We start from the raw sequence: 11,977 nt of genomic DNA, 5'->3' as shown, positions 1-11,977 counted from the left end.
GTCCCACTTGTGATGGCGCTAATTTTCTTCGTAGTATCCTATCCAGCCTCATGTTTTGGATGTGTAACTAAAACAGCGTTGCTCACCCGCTGTGCTCAGCAGTGCTTGCACAGTACCAAGGCTTTCTCTGCTCCTCACTCTGACACCCAGTGAGGGGTTGGTTGTGGGCAAGGGGCAGGAGGGGGCACAGCTGGGACAGCTGACCTCAGAGATAGTCTGTGCTATATAAGATCATGCTCAGCAATAAAAACTGGGGATGGGGAGGGGGGATGTTCCAGGGGTCTGTTGCTTGGGGACTGTCAATCAACTGATAGTGATTGTTTTTTCCTTGCTTTTCATGATTTTGTTTTCATTTTTTTTCCCTTTTATCTATTAAACTGTCTTTAACTCAACCCACAAGTTTTCTCACTTGCTCTTCTCTGGGGTAGAGTGTGGAGACACTTTTCTTTTAATGGTTAGGGATTTTTAGAAGAATCTACTAAAATTGTGTCTTGATGTTCTGGTTTGAAAGCAAAACCAGTGAGAGATTCCAAGTCAGAAATACAATTTATTGGGAAAAAGGGAAAAGAATCAAAATACATGCAATAATACAAAAGGAAGACCACTGACAAAGTCAGAATACAACCTGACACCCCTTTGTCTAGCATGTTGGTAGCAGTCCAAATTGGAGTGGCTGCAGTCCTCTTGGAGTGGCAGATGTGGTTTCTGTTGGAGCAGTGGTCCTGTAGAAAAGGTGTAGTCGTCCAGTGGAAACCCCAGCTGTGTCCTCTTGGAAACCTGTGGGAAGGCTGCTTGCCTGTCCAAAAATCCCAGAATATATCTAGGTGGGAATGCTTAGCTCCTCCCCCCTGGGCAGAGCATCTCGCAATGGGCTGATGTCATTCTGAGTCCTGCGGTGGGTCCTTGATCACCTGTACCACAGAAACGGCTCCTGGAGGGAGAGACTTATCTCTGAGTCATGTGGCAAGACATTGATGGGCCCATTAACAGGAGATAAGGAAAACTGCCCAGAAGACAACTGCTACACAGATGGCAATAGAAAACATCCTGCTTTTCAATCTCGGACAATTGGTGGCATCAATTTCAGTTTCCCACAATATTTTTGACCTTTAGGATTGTAGCCTCAAATTGTTCCAGGAACAGAAGGAGTTCAGTAAAAAGCTCTTCTGGTCTGAGAGTTTCCTTGCCCCCGCTCATGCTCGCTGAGCTGAAGCACCAGCAAATACCAAGGGGAAATAGGCTTTAATCATAAGGCGCCTTAGTAGACTACCTTTATACTCTTCAGATCTCCCTCATCTGCTTGTAAACACTCTTTGAGTGATTCTGCATTTACTTTTAGTAAAGTCATGACAGCAAGTCATGCAAATACAAAAAACCCTTGTTTGCCTGCCTCTGGCCTCACACTGCCTCAGCTGGATAGAGAGGAATGCTGCTCCCTGTTCCTCTGTGCTGGGCACAGAGGGTGGGATGTACCACTTTGAACTTGGTTGGGTCTGTCCAACCCCAGATGTGCTTCATCTCAGCCCAGAAAATACCTCTAGGAGGGACTGTATCCATCCTTTGTCTGTACAGAACTAAAAACCCACAGTACATCCCATGGTGGGGGACACTGATTGAGCAGTTCTGAGGTGCTTAGCTGCCATCCAACACAATTATTTTTGATACCCAGGATGGGACACTTAGGGCTCAAGAGTGTGCTAGAGGGAACCCTTTATACCTGTTTAACTATTGCTGGCCGTGATGTTGACTTACCCTTGATTCAAGTTTATTTGTTCCTTTACCCACTCCCTGTCTTGCTCAGGAGTAAACACAACAATTTGAGAGCTTGTTGAAGACTGGGTATGTGTTTTGCAGTTTGCTGTGCTGTGTAGCACTTGGTTGTGTTTTCCCTTGGAGAACTATGATGAAAGCACTGGCCCTGAGCCTAATCTGGTACTTGGGCTGTGTGTTGCTGCTGTCCCAGTACATCGGGAACCATCTCGTGGAGATAATTAACAATTACACCTTTTCTCTCCTTTCCTCTGAGAGACAGTTTGTGGAGGAAACAACAGCACCTTCCCCTTTGCCTCCTGCAGGGTTGCTTTTCATCTTCTTACAATGACTCTTCAGTGTTTTGAACACTCCTGGGTAATCAGAATGGTCACATGAGTGTGTCTCAAAAATCTGCATCCAGCTTTTTGTAGGATTAACTGAGTATTTAGGAATATCACGCAGGGATGTGCCCTGAGGTTGTGTGGTCATGGGTGGCAAGATATCTAGAACAGTTTTTACCTCTGATGGTATGGGACCTGACTGCCAAACAAGTGCAGGATCCTGAAGAAGTGACAGTACACTTAAGAAAAGGATGCCCTGGCTGTGCTAAAGGGACACAACTTCTCACACTGTGCTGGGCCTGACCTAACCCTGCCAAGAACTCTTCAGCACCCTTAGAGGGCAGAGATGGTCTCTGTGTCTGAAGACACACAGAAAGCACCATGGCTAAGCCAGACACCCACCTCTCAACTCTATCAGTTACCCCTATAGTCACAAAGAAACGATGGAGGCAGAAGTAAATTGCCTCAGACACAGAGAAAACTTTCCCAAGAGGGAGCACAAGGAGAATTTGGAGAGGCAGCCTGTTGTGCAGCAGAACAGTCACAAGAACACGAGGGGAAAGAGATAGAAATCATGAACAAGGCAGAAATTATCAACTCCTTATCCCTGAGTAAGCTGCAAGATATACATAAATATTATAGCCATCAGCCTGGTGAGCTAATTATCAGCTGTGGTACTGGAGCCAACAGACAGGAATTAGAGAGCAAGGAAGCCCAGCAGCTGGGATCCTTCACAAGGGAATGGGGGATCAACAAAAGGATTGGAAAAGGAGCAGAAATCAGCAGCCTCTGGAGGCAGCTTGTGTTGAGTGTAAAGTATCCCCTTGAAGAAGGTCATGTAAACTGTTAAGGCAAGAGTGGACAACCACTGAGAGTATCCAGTCTCGGAGGGAATTAGCAGTGGTGGAGGTGATCTACAGCAGCCTGGATAACAACCAGGCATCTAAAGACCCAAATGAAATCCAGTGCCTGTGGTGCATGCAGTGGAAGTTTTTATGGAACACAGAATCATCATATGCCAGCACCTGGTGCTTGTGACTTGGCCAGACATCAAGGCCCCAGCTGTGGGTAGATTGGCCATTCTGCTCCAGCAATTCAAAGAGAATCTCTCTCCCACCCACCCCTGCAGGTCTGTGCCTCAGCTTGGGAGAGACTCCCAACAGTTCCAGCTATTCAAAGACCATGTGTGTTCTCCTCCCTACCAGCCACCATCTAGGTTGACAAGGGAGCTGTTTTCTGCTCAGAGGGTAACGTGCATATTTGTGTGCCACCCTGTGGTTCTGTCTGCATTACCATGAGGAGAGCATGGGGCAGTGAGATTCCTCAAATGTGGAAGCTGGAGTATGTGAATTGCAAGGAATTTGGTGGCCAAAAAGGGCCCATACAGGAGAATTAGCACTCTGGTTGCTATTGAGCAGTTCCCCAGCAGCACAGAAGGACTGATACTGCCTTTGACCCCAGTGTGGAACTTCTGGTTAGCAGAAAAAGGATCAGGTAATGAACACACCATCCAGGCATTGAGGGGCCCTGGATGGAAAGGAAAGGGGTTACCAGGTTTATTTGAGTGCATGGATTTGTTGGCCTGGCACACCTGATCAGCTGGCTGTGCTTCTCTTAATGTAGCCCTCCATGTGCCTTTCCTTATTGGCAAGAAAGAATGCACACGTGGCCCATATTTGACTTAGTGTTGAACTTGACAGAAGTTGCTAAAAGATTGAAAAGCTCTTTTTGGCTTAATGGAAACATTAAGGAGGCATTCTCTGGAGCTACTGGGGAGTGCTTCTTGCCCCAAGCGGTGCTAAGGATGCCAGAGCAGTGTTCTCAGGGGTACACGTGCCGGTGAGATCTCCCCGTGGCTTTTTCTTCCAAGCAGTATTTGAATTTTCATCAGCACAAAAGGCTAACTCAGGCAATTGTGCCATGCTGCAGATTTGTCAAGGAAGTGGCTTCTGGGTCAGAGCACTGGCTGTCACTACTCTTGTTCTACTTCAATCTCACAGAAGAGTGAGGCATCTAACTTTTTTTATTCTTTGTAGTCTTCAAAGTCTTTTACCTGCACAGTGTCTTACCAAAAATAAAGAGCTAAAGCTTTTCAGTGTCTCAAAGCAGTTCAAAGGAAAGAATATTTCCAGTTCTGAAAGTCAGCTGTTCTGAAGTTCTTTGAATTAAATTATCCTTTTTTGTTCCACCTTTCAGAAACCAATCTCTAAAATACATCAATTATTTACATAATTAGCATTCACGTGTTTCTCTTTTGGCCTAAGCCTGGTTTTCTAAAGCTAAGAAGAGGTGGCCATTATGCTAAAATTCTTATAGCAAATGCCTTTAAAATAAACAAAAAGGTAAAGTACAGAGCTTGCTCTGAGTTGAGAAGGGGAGAAGAGGGTGACAAACAAATTGGCATCGATACACCAAAGCCTCCTGCAGTCACCTTTGTCCAGCCCTTCATGCACTTGTGCGTGACTCTGCCCGCAGCTCCCGGCGTTGCTGCCGTATTCCCAGCCCCCGACAGCAGCCGGGGAATGCTCGGGCTCCCCCCTGTGTAGGAGATTCCTTCTCTGCAGTGCGTGAAGTTGGCTTGAATTCACACCTGTTTGCAAAATACTTTAGTCAGTGTGCCTCTCTTGAGGAAAGGCAACCTTTTTCTCCAAAATAGGAGGAGCAACAAGACGGTTTACGTGCTAACCTGGAAAGCAGTGTTCTACCGGCTTCACATGGTGAAATTGCAAGACCGTCTGCAGGAGAAAAGAGGGATCGCATCGTACAAGAACATTCCTCTTGGCTAATAGTGACAGGCAGGTGTCCCACTGATAACTAAAACAGCAGTTCTCAGGTTTATCTGGTTTTTAAGAAATTTCTATATTAAATTCCATTTGAGGCAAATTTTGATATATTGTGTAGGAGAACTGCACTTTTGCAGCAACATTATAAAAAAAATTTACTTTGACATTTCCTTCTTTACCCTATTCCACTTTGTCTTCCTCCCTTCACCCCTTGCCCCAAATAGCAAAGATTGAAAATACTCTACTTTATTATTAGAACAATGCTCATAATTTTTAGTTTTACAATTGTACACGGATGTATTTTACTTGAAACAAAAACAGTATCTTAAACCTAGACTTTTCTATGCCTTCAATGACTACAGCAAATGACTGGCCTCAATTGCAAGGTTCAAATCTTAGCAGTTATTAAGTATCAAATTATAGAAATTAAATGTTATGCAGAAGCCATTAGAAAAATCTCAACAAGTACCAATAGATTAGGTTATTTTTTTTCCCCCATAAAAAAAATGTTAACCCTTATTTTACAAAGCTTTACTCTCTGCAGTGATGGTTTTTCGATGTGACCGGCTTATCCAAAACACAGCGTCATTAGGAAATGAAGCTTTTTTCCCTCTTGGCTAGTTTTGATGAAAGCTCTCCAAGTTGCACATTGTGTCTGAACATTTCTTCATTCATAGCATGTGCCCATCGAAAACAGTTTTCTGTTTGCAGCATTTCAGCTGTACTATTTATAAGCTCGTTGAACAATGGTACTGGAGGCTGTAAAAGGTGTGTGTTTCATATGCAAATCACTAGCAATAATTTTCTACAATTACACTTAGTTGCTTGCATCATTATTTTCATAAAAATGGGTTTAGCAGGAGAACATTACAGAAAAATTGTCTGTATTAGTAAGATTTATTTTTAATCAAACAACTTCATTTATATCCAAAGTATAAAAACTGTGGATGTCCCTACCTCTGCTCATGTTATGTAAGACCACAAGCAATATACACAGCTTTTAGATGGAATATACTACGATATCTTTGCAGAAAAATAAACAGGGTTTAAACATCTAGTATTTCTTGAAGATGACTGCTGCTGCTAAAAGTGGTCACATTACTAATGATCAGAAGTATTTCTTACATAAACTTTTAAGAAAAGTAATTGCTTTCAATCATATTCTATTGTAGTAATAACCACCAAGCAGGTGGTTTTTTCTTATTGTAAACCCAGGTCCCCATGCCTACAGTTTTTATTTAAAAATTCAGTCCAGAATGAATTTTCACCAATATCAAAGGGACATTCCTGGTGGATAAAATGCATTCACCTTTTAAATTCATGATTGTTCTCAAAGGCACTGCTGTAGGGTATGGCTGTATACTAGGTTATACTAGATCGGTTATAACTGGGTGGATTAGGGCATCGAGTAGCCATGAGCCAGAGATCCAGAGTTAATGTAAATTCAGAAGGGAAGATTCCTAACCACCGAAGAGCAAGGTTCGGGAGTAGCTTCCCAACTGTAGTGAGGGTAAAGACCGAGAAGGGAGAATCCCTAGCTGCTTCTAAGACAGTGACTTTTTTTTGTGAAAAGGACTGTATAAGATGTTGGCCATGACAGAAGCAGCTGGACCTCAAAAAACCTAGAAAGGCTGTTTCAGTTTTGGTACCTGAAACAAAGAGGATTCCTACAATCTGAATATTGCTTCTTTGATTTAAGAATAACAGTTGTTTACAGACAAAAAAAAATTAAAAATAATAATAAAAAAGCTAAATCATCTAGCTGAGTTCTCAAAGAAACCTAGTTTTCTACATTGCTTCACAATTTTTTTTTCTAATATTGTTGCAACCACTTGAACTTACATATCTAAGTAAGGTATGAGCCTATGCAACTGGTCCAAAATATTCCTTCTCCATATAATGGGCAAGATATGGAACTGGGTGTTAAGCACACAAAGGAGAGTGTGCTGTTTGCAGTTGACTGGGAGATGTGGACGTCTTTGGGAGAAAGGACTTTCCAGGCTGTATTTACCTCTTCTGGATGTAAAACAGAACTTGGCAAACAGACCTTTATGGGATAAATGTTTGATCTTTCAGAGTTAGTTATGATGTCAATAATAGGATGACTATGCATTAAGTGAGCATTACTTCTTTTTAAATGCAAAGCTGTGAAATAGCGCACAATGGCGCAGTTCTTGGCTGAACTAACACAGAGTAAAGAGAACTGCGATTTCATTGCCAAGAGATTAAAAGAGGCTTATGCTTCCAAGAGTGAAGTTGCTCAGATTTGTCAGTTTAAACAGTTATGGATGCAACTGATGTCTAAGTAAACTGCTGCAGCACAGAAGGAGAATTTAGGTTGCTCACTGGGTTGAGTTACTCTATTCTTGAAGCTCCTTTACATTTCTGTTCTACTCTTCCACTTCGGCCTCAATCTGATTTTTATTTTAAGCTTTTATATAAAATTCTTCTTCCTTTGGTGCTCAAGTGTTACATATCTGCTATCTTGCCAGTACACTCTGGTGCTACTTCAGGCTAGAAAAGGGTTTTCATATAATGAGTGTTCATTTTTTTGAAAATTTGTGAGCTAAACTCTTAAGATTTCCAACCCACATGCATTTGGGGATGAACAAACGTGTTTTTAAAATCCAAAGATACCATTTATATATATTCTTTATTTTGATATTCTTGATTCAGCAAGCGACACAATTACATCTTGCCCATCTCTGTGAAGTCTAGCTAAACACAACATTTTGAAGTTTCCAGTGGCATCTATCATTATGTCTAAGAACAAGAAGCAGTGTTGCTATAAAATTAAAAAAGCCCCAGAGTGTCATGTAAAAATTCTGATTATTGGGAGAAAAAAAAAAAAGAAAAAAAAAGGAAAAAAAGCACAATTATACTAACTGGTACTCTAAACCAATGTTTCCCAACTAGTGTAGTATTTTGCTGGCAGAACCCTCCAACACTGATTGCAGCCACAGGAAGTTTAAAAATATAAATAAAGTTCAGATGTCTGCCACTGTTCATCTCTGCCCGGGTTACAGCAATGTACGGATATTGCCCGCAGCATGTTACTTGTTCAATATTGTTGCCTGTGGGCCAACAGAGCTTCCGAATATTCCTGTGCAATGTGTCCATACATGTCCTTTCAGCTGCACTGGCTGTGAAGAGCATGAAGGTATGCAAAGTTTGTTATCGAGTTGCTTTATTTGCCATTAAATATTTTCATTTTATAAATTTTGAATTGCAGAACACATTTTACTGAAAATCAGATGAATTAATTGGACTGATTTTTTAATGGTGTCTTTCAGACCCTTTTAATTCAAGGCAGAAGATTTTGGAACCTGCTTTTTTTTTTTCCCCTTCCCCTAATATATTCAGCCTCTTTGAAGTTTATTTATATCAAATACATGCCTAAATAATTTAAGGTGAATTCCAAGCTGTCTAATTTAAGTATCTGCCCGATTTGGCTTGACTCCTGACACCGCTGGAGTCCGAGTCCAGCCGGACACCCGCGTCCCCCCCGCCGTCCCTCTAGAGGGCAATCCTGCCCATCCCATCCAACCCAGCTGAGCCCGAGCCAGCCCGGAGGAACCCGCAGGAAATATGAGACTCCATCCACTTGGCCGTCCCCAGGGACAAGCACCCTTCCAGCAAAGGCTGGAACCACATTCGGGTTAAGAAATTGCACTGTATTGCAGAAAACAGCCGCTTGGCTCTGGGCTGCCTTGCGAGAGCGGGCACCTCCCCTGCCCGCTGCACACACAGTGTGGCCAGCAGCACAGGAATCGCTGAAAGTCAGCCCAAGAGCAGCAGAAAGGAGTCTGGTTACTGGTGTGAGCTTGTCTTTTCGCACAAGGGGCTTGTTTTCCGATTAGAGTCTTAACATAAAATGTATATAAGTTTCAAGAAACTGGCTCCACACCCCACTGTTTCTCATCTCTTTTCCTTCCAGGCTCCATAACTCTTGTGTCTGGCTGCACAGTGGCCTAGTTTCAAGATGTGGTGAAGTGATAGACGATGTACTAGTACCATAGCGGTACTTTTTACAGAATGAAACTGCCAAAATTAGTTCGTGATGAAAGTGCTTTTGACATCTCATGCCACATCTCTGCCTACTGAGTGCTGTAGGCTATTGCAAAGATCTACAAGAAAGAAGCCTTGCTGAAGGTTTCAAGTTGGATTCTTGCTTATCCCAAATGTTTGCAACATAGGAAGCAAAAAGGCTTCTAAATTTAGGTTTATTCTTCTGCTTCTTGTCACTGTACCAAGCACCAGCAAACGGAGCTGTTCTGAGTCCCAGCTCAGGGACAAGCACTGCCACCTCTGCCACCTCCCTGCCAGCCACCGTGGTTCTTTATCCCTGGGAATCTCTAGCCGACTAGGTCCTTTGAGCTAACTCAGAGAAGGCATTCTCCGGGGAGGGCTGGCACCTTAGAGTTTCCACAAATAAAGGTTTAGGGACCTGCCATAGCCCACCCTTAGAGAACTCCACACAAGTGCAAACAGTGCTTCCAGCTTCCCTGGGATTCTGAGCACATCGGTGTTGGTGGCATGACTGAAGTTTCCTGCAGTTTGGTCAAGTGAGTAATGGCCCATTGTATTCGAGAGCAGTGGTGATTTTTTTACTGAAGAGTTCTCTCGCTAGAGCACCACTACTCCCCTCCCCGGTGACCTGGAATTTTTCACAGATTGCCGCAGTGTCACAGAGTGGCTTTTGAGCCAAAGGCACAAAGTGGGGGGAAGATGAACATTTGAATAAATGACGTGTTAGCACAAGTTCAAATGGTGAAAAGAAATGGGACTTGTCTGGCTCGGAAGCCAATCTAAGCTTGCTACCTGCATTGCCTGGAGAAAATTTGCCTCGCTCCCTTTCCATTGAATACTGTTATTGCAACAATATGCTCGTGCTACTTTATGCTTAGCTGAGGCCCTTCAGGTCTCCTCCTGGGCTTGAGTCCCTAGTAGCTACAATGCCTCAGGCCAGCACTATAGAGCAGAAATGAGGTGGAGTTCAAACTGGCAAGGTATTTTCTCAAGGGCTCTGAAATTGAATTTGGGATTCCACTGGCTTGCTCTTGCCTTATGGTTGCCTTTTCTTAGTCCCACTAAGTAAAGCATTCAAGTAAAATCCAACTGAGATCTAGCACTACTTAGCAGCTGGGCCAGGTGTTAAAACACGGTACCCTTTAAGAAAAGCCTCAATTATCCTTACAATAAAGGAGGGGGCAGACCGTACTGTAAAGTTCCCTGTTCATAGCGCTAACGGGCTCAGAAAAGTTTGCGGGAAGTGCTCTTTATCTCCAAAGAGAGAATGATGCGCTGACTGCAGAACACTTGTCTTGCTAATAAATGTATCCTTCGTTGGAGTGATTCATCGGAGGAGTTACAATGCTAGTAGTTCCCGCTTTTAAGGGCTCATTTTAACAGCTGTCTATCAACAATAATAAAAGGAGCAGTCAAAGCTAAAATCAACAAACTATTATCTGTTAGGATTATTCATGGAATATGACACTGTAAACATACCAAAAGTCCCAAATGCTAAATTTAGAAGAGCGACATAAGTGGAAGAACAAAATTTTAGAGAATTGCTTCTAAAGAAAGCGCCAAAAATCTGTAATGGTGAGGATTTTTTATTTTAAGAGGCACTCTTTGTATTGTTCAGTTCGGAGGAAACAGCATGTGAATAGGAAAGTACTGAGCTACTTATGAGGCAGAAGATTTATCTGAGATTTTTTTCCAGTTATTTCTCAGTTGACTTACATGTCTTTCTATTGCTTTTGAATTGAAAAAAAAATGGTTTGAAATAACAAACGAAAGATTTATTTATCTGTTACATTCACAGCACTGCTCAGAGCACAAGAGTTCTACCTTCACATTTACTTGCCACTTTCACGGTGTGTATTTGCCTTGTAGCTTCTATCGGATCCATCCTCCATGCTGCACAGAATCCATCATCCTTCATGGCAGTATCAGCCCTCACCTACTTATTTTATAATAAACACCTTTTATAAACATCTTTAGACTGAACTTCTTTTACTCTGGAGAAAAAAAAAAAAAACAGCAAAGCAATTACAATATAAATAGAGCACTTGGCTGTGTACCTTTATTAACAGCTAAATTAATTTATTTATTAGGAACGGCAGCACTGGCCGAGTTCATTGTGTAAGTAAAACATTTCACGCAAAACTGCCAAGTTCCAAAGGTGTGTTACATATAGCCAAAAAACATAACTGCTAGAACTGGCAATAGGTTACAAAACCAGACTTCGCTCTCCCACTTTTTAAATTATTTTTTAATCTTTGGGAAACGGTTTGGTTTTCTACAAGGTGTTAGTCGAAAGGGCACGTATGATTTGGCAGACTAATGTAACGTCTTATGTGCTCCTGTCAATTTCAGGGAAGATAAAATCTACAAGGATACTTAATTAAAAAAGAATGCGATGTCTGTTTTATAAATCACTGCTGCCATCTGCCCCGCAAACGCGGAGTATGGAAGCAGTCTTGTGTTTAACCAGCGTGGGAAAAAGCCTGGATCTGAATTATACCAACTTATTGAAATAACTTTTTTTTTTTTTTTTTTACAAGTACAGGCTTAAGCCTAACGCGGCACCAAACACCAGCGTTTCCTACTTGGCGCTATGCACAGAAACCCGCGTTAAGGTCACATAAAGGCGGGCGGGCAGCGCTCCCACGGGCGCTGCCAGCTCCGGGCAGCGCCGGGGCCCGGAGCCTGCCGGGCCGGGCAGGGGCTGCGTGTGGGTGTCACAGTCCGTGTGTGCGAGGAGCTCTCGGCGCGTCCCCCAGCTCCGCCCGCAGGGCTGCCCCGGGCTGACCCGCGGGCACGCCGGCGTGGGGACGAATTTACGGGATCGGTGCGGCCGCGGTCTTGGGAACTGCCGGGCGGTCTCTCCGCCGGCCCGGCCGGAGCCCAGCTCTGCCTGGGGATGACCCGGATCGCCCCAGTTTTGTCGCAGCCTGGCGGTGGCGGTGGCGGGACGCGAGTGGCGGGTGGGTGTTGGGAAAGCGCGCGAGGGGATGCGGGACCGTGTGCCCGCGCGCGGCCACGTGCTCGCCGCCACCTGCCGGGGGCACGCGGCTCCCCCCGCCGCCTCCCCCG

The 11,977-nt window shown here is 43.7% G+C and overlaps 1 long non-coding RNA gene across 2 annotated transcripts; it reads right to left on the bottom strand.

Annotated features, from left to right (window-relative positions):
• Positions 1–8,720: 8,720 nt before the first annotated feature.
• On the bottom strand, positions 8,721–11,866 carry LOC137470626 (uncharacterized). Of its 2 annotated transcripts, none has more exons than XR_010997165.1 (2): positions 10,730–11,866; positions 8,721–10,292 (listed from the first exon to the last, which is right to left on the bottom strand). It is a non-coding gene; the product is annotated as an uncharacterized lncRNA (long non-coding RNA). The 2 variants fall into 2 exon arrangements; XR_010997164.1 differs by having other exon boundaries at positions 10,742–11,866.
• Positions 11,867–11,977: the final 111 nt, after the last annotated feature.

Source organism: Anomalospiza imberbis, chromosome 3 (assembly GCF_031753505.1).
Source record: "Anomalospiza imberbis isolate Cuckoo-Finch-1a 21T00152 chromosome 3, ASM3175350v1, whole genome shotgun sequence".
Taxonomy (NCBI): domain Eukaryota; kingdom Metazoa; phylum Chordata; class Aves; order Passeriformes; family Viduidae; genus Anomalospiza; species Anomalospiza imberbis.
The sequence above is the reverse complement of the archived record's forward strand: the minus strand, read 5'-3'. Positions and strand labels throughout refer to the sequence as shown.